General features: G+C 41.1%; 1 long non-coding RNA gene across 4 annotated transcripts; it reads left to right on the plus strand.

The window, feature by feature from the left end:
- The first annotated feature begins 314 nt into the window (after positions 1-314).
- On the plus strand, positions 315-4,036 carry LOC125543620. Of its 4 annotated transcripts, none has more exons than XR_007298616.1 (8): positions 316-1,028; positions 1,157-1,446; positions 1,622-1,743; positions 1,853-1,926; positions 2,166-2,228; positions 2,337-2,473; positions 3,512-3,733; positions 3,821-4,036. It is a non-coding gene; the product is annotated as an uncharacterized LOC125543620 (long non-coding RNA). The 4 variants fall into 4 exon arrangements; XR_007298618.1 differs by having other exon boundaries at positions 316-767; XR_007298617.1 differs by having other exon boundaries at positions 316-741.
- The last annotated feature ends 701 nt before the right edge of the window (positions 4,037-4,737 follow it).

The following is a 4,737-nucleotide window of genomic DNA, read 5'->3' on the forward strand; positions in this document are numbered from 1 at the left end:
AACTTGTTATATGGTGTCTCATTGACGAACATTGTTTAATGGTGATGACAAGTGGTAATGAATATGCTATTTAAACAGATTAGTTCATGATGAGTTGTTATTGTATAAAAAATATATCTGTTTAAACATGTACATCACCAAAATGTTAAAAAAATAAATGTTAGCAGTAGCGCGGGCCTGAAAACGCACTACTAGTACTTGAACTTACCAGTAGCGCTGGCCTAAAAACGCACTACTGCTACAAAATAGTTGTAGCACCGTAGCAGTAGCGCTGGTGCCCGCGCTACTGGTAGCTCAAAAACCAGCGCTACTGGTAAGCATTTGCCTAGTAGTGCTTGTCTCAACCAGCCGCCACTCCATCTCCATCCCCTCCCCTCTCCCGCCGCCGCCCCGCTCCCGCTCCCCCTCTCCCTCCCCGCCGCCCGCTTCGCCTACTCCAGAGGAGGCGGGGCCCGTGGAGGAGGACAACCTTCCCAGATCCAGCGGGCATGGGAAGTCGCCGCTGGCGCGCAACCAGAGCATTGGAGGCATCGGCGGCGGCGGGGAGCTGTGTCGGATCCAGAACCTGGACGACGGCATGGAGTTCGAGCTCGGGAAGGTGCATGAGGAGGTCGTCCGTGAGGAGGTGCTGCTCGTTGGCGAGCAGATGAGGTACGATGTTGGAGGCGACGAAGGGGTCGTCTCCCTGATGGTGAGCTGGACGCGCAGTGCACCCTCGTTCCTCCCTCTTTCCTACTTCAGGTGAGCATCTCCACCCTCCTGGGAAGGTGAGATTTTTTTGCATTTCTTCCTTCTTCTTCATCCTCTCTCTCCACTGTTTTAATCTGCATTTGATTGTTGCACTGCATCTATGAGATATATGAATTTTGATTGAGACATTCATCATCACATAAATAAAATGCTAACATCCTCTAAATTCCTTAATGTAGTTGTTAAATTGCTCTTCTCTTGCTGGATTGCATCCATGATTTGTTTATCCTTGAAGCAAATACCATAACGTGAGCTTGAAGGTTTCAACGTGCTGGATTGTATGTGTTAAATTTAGATGGATTTACGCTTAAATTTCACAGTTGTCTTTACCACACTCTTTTGTATTTTGTTGCGTTTGTTGGGTGGACTGTCGTTCTGAATTCGTGTCTTTTCATCATGTCTGCAGGGTCGTCGGATTGGATGTCCTCGGTGACTTGTCAGGGTTATTGCAGGAGCACCAGAATCTGGGATAGTTCTGGCAAATATCGCTGATCCTCAGCAACCTATTGAGTCAAGATGGGAGGCTCAATTCACTACTTGGCTTGCTCGCTCCGTGATTGCTCGCTAGCTCTGTTTTGGTTCCATGATAACCAGTGTCATGAAGTCTACCACCGGCTTTCCTTTTCCTTTTCTATGCGCAGATTATTTGTTTTCTTCAGCTGCAGTTTTGATGGACAGTACTTAGTCCATGTTGAGGTAGGAAAATTTCTCCCATGTTTCTTGCTATACATATCAATTAAGATATATTTGGCAAAAGTGTGCTCTTTCGTATTTATTTTGTTAAGATAAAGGACAAATCCACAACAATGGTGATGGAGATCTATTTTATCAAACTCCTCATTTTGGTTATGAAGTTGTTTTCCCTTTTCAGTGAAGGAGCTGGTTTTGCGGCATCAGTTGAACTTAGTCAAATTAGGTGTGTTATGTATGTACGTTGGAGATGAAAATGTAACATTAGCTCTAGAACTGGTTGCCTATACTGAAGAAATACAGGTTGGTATTTTCATCCCACTACTGTACAATTTAAGTTATTTTGATATTCAATTGGGTATTTGGTGTGTTATATTCAACTTCATTTCTCTTAACATTATTGCCATGATAGGTACATATATAGACTAAGGCTTGTGTCTCCTGGGTGCATTTCCTATAAAATTAGCTCTCATCACCATAACAAAGGTATGCTGTCCATTTTTATCTTTTTTTTTTCAATGGCATTATGCTTATAACCTCTCTGATGAAATGGACAAACGAATATTTATAGTTGATATAAATCATCTTGATGCATAATAGAAGAGTTGCTGGGTTTGGACATGAGCATGATCAATTATTGTGGCCTAGATGTTTCTTGAAAGATAGTGTGCAAAAATATTATGGGTTTACGACTATCTCATTTCATAGTGGCGTGAGCTTTGTAGGAGTGGGATATCATATACAGTATGATAGATATGGAAGACAACAAGCAAAAATTCAGTTATGAGGTGATGGTTGCGTTGATCAGTACAACGTTGTCCCGAATTTTCTTTTGATTATGTTTCTTCTTGGTTTGAATATGATCGGCTGTTTCAATCTTTTTCTTCTGCTTACAGTCCACCAACAGGATTGTTGATGCCCGTAGGAGGGGGACATCGCAGTAGATGGGCTGAAGTAGGAGGCTGAGAGAAATGGGAAACAACGGATTCTAACACATAGTAGATGCCTAAGATGTCATTGATGCGCTATTGAGGTACATTCTAATAACTACAGTTCTATTGGACAACACTAGCCTCTATAGTAACATATATAGTCTGAGATTTTTCTAGGGTCATTCCTCCCAGGTGATTACAAACCTGGTCATAATGTAGCATAAGCTAAATCAAATCCAGATTTTCTTCGTTCCATCCAAGGCCACCAGTTAGTTATAAGTACTTCCAAATAGTGATCACTCAATCTTCTATAGCATGTATATACTGATGGTAGTTTCTTCCACTGAATATGTGAACCTGGAGAAGACTCCCTATGAAGGTCTCCTGACAACTAAAGTTTTACCTGCTATTAAAATGGTCGAAGCAGAGTATGCAGATCTTTAGTAGCTTCAACAGATTTTTGTTGGACTATGATTGTTTCTGTATGCTTCTTCTCAAAGAGAAAATTGTGTTCTGTTGTAGTTACAGTCAGTGGGGGCCTGAAAATTCACATCACCAAAAGAATTGTAGAATTTGATAAGAGAACAGTTTCTTAATAAGTAAATAGGACACAAATACAGTGTGTAACATTCTGATGAATGAACCTGCTGCAAGAGGCAATAAAAGTGACGATGCTTGATTTTATTAATTGTCAGGATGAAATATAAAGTAGTAAGATAAGTGTGAGCGTTCACCTAATTTGTTTTTTTACCTATTAAATGGCCAGTTGGCGACGTACTGTCAACTTGGTACATTCAACGTGCGTGTTCAGGTTTTAGGATGAAATTTAATCCAAGATCATTACTTCATGTTTTCCAATGTATATGTTGGCATCTTTGACTTTGATATGCTCATTTCACTCTATTGGGCCTGCTTTGGACCCAAGTACATTGTCGTGCAGTTGTGTGAAAAAGCATTGGGCTTGTGGTGAAACAAGTTCCAGAGAAGTACTGGCCTTTTGAAGCAACAATTGACATGGCTGTACATACAAGTTTCTTCCTTGGATGTCTATCATATGTTTTTCTGCTAGCTTCGATTTCTCTTTCTGGTCAGTTGAAGCGGTTAGTCTTGATAGGTCGACCACTTATCTTGTTTTGAAGGTTCAATGAGCATATGGTAAAGAAAGGTATCAATGGATTCACCAACGTAGATTACAAGAGTAAAGGTTTATCTAACGAGGCCTTGTCGCGGTGCTACAAGTGTTGCCCCCTCATCCCAAAGGGCAAGGTGAAGGAAGGTGCCTATGTGGTTCTTCTGCAGCTTGCAACGAGGATTGTTGTGTCCAACCTGCACAAGAATGCCAAGAAGTCCTTCTCGGAAACGTAAGCCACGATGCATTTTCTGCCATGATTTCCTTCGGTTGGATTTCGTGGATTTAGGTGTTGAAAAATTATGGGTTGTGGATGCAGGATTAAGGACATGTATCTGCACTACAACGAGAGATCTGGACAGCTTCTTTGTGGCTTCCAAACTTAAAATGTTTGTTTGAAAGTTAGTTTAGTTTTTTGTTGTGGATTCATAGCTTCTCACATGTACCGTCCTCTTAGACCTTTAGATTTCCAAAGAAATTAAATGAAGATATGGTGGTATGGTCTCAATAGTACAACTTAAAGCCTTTCATGCTTTATTTTTTTTTTTTGAAATTTTCTCTTGAAGAATCATGTATCTATGTTAGATCCGGTGGGAAAAGTCGGCTTCCAAGTAGAGGATGCGGGAGTGTTAGCCACATTTGGTTTTCGACTTGGCACTACTAGGGAAAACCTTATACACAGAAATTTAGCAGTAGCGCATGTCAAAAAAGGGCGCTAGTGCTAAATAGCAGTAGCGTGTGTTCGTAAACCGCGCTACAGATACAATAGTAGCAGTAGCGCGTGTGCATGAAAATGCGCTACCACTAATATCCCCTTTGCAAAACCGATAGGCTACGCACAGAAGTAGCGGTCTTGAGGAAAGCGCACTACCGCTAGCATAAGTAGCAGCGCGTTTCGCGTAGAGAGCGCTATTGTAATGGAAATAAAATAAAATAAAAAACAAATGGAAAAGTAAATGAAAAAGAAAGAACTATAAAAAGAAGAAAGGAAAAAATAAAATGTAGAGCAAAATAAATGAGAAAGCGGAAAAAAGGAGAAAGACGTAGCAGTAGCGTTTGTTCGTAAGAGGCGCTATAGCTAACGTAGCTGCAGCGCGTTTCCTAGACCCCCGTTGTAGAAATAGAAAAGGAAATAAGAAAGATGAAGGAAATTACATAGCTATAGCAGTAGCGCGTTTTGTGAAAATCGCTATAGCTAACTTAGCTATAGCGCGTTTCGCGAAAAGCTCTACCGCT

The sequence above is a fragment of the Triticum urartu genome, chromosome 3, assembly GCF_003073215.2.
Source record: "Triticum urartu cultivar G1812 chromosome 3, Tu2.1, whole genome shotgun sequence".
In the NCBI taxonomy this organism is placed as follows: Eukaryota; Viridiplantae; Streptophyta; class Magnoliopsida; order Poales; family Poaceae; genus Triticum; species Triticum urartu.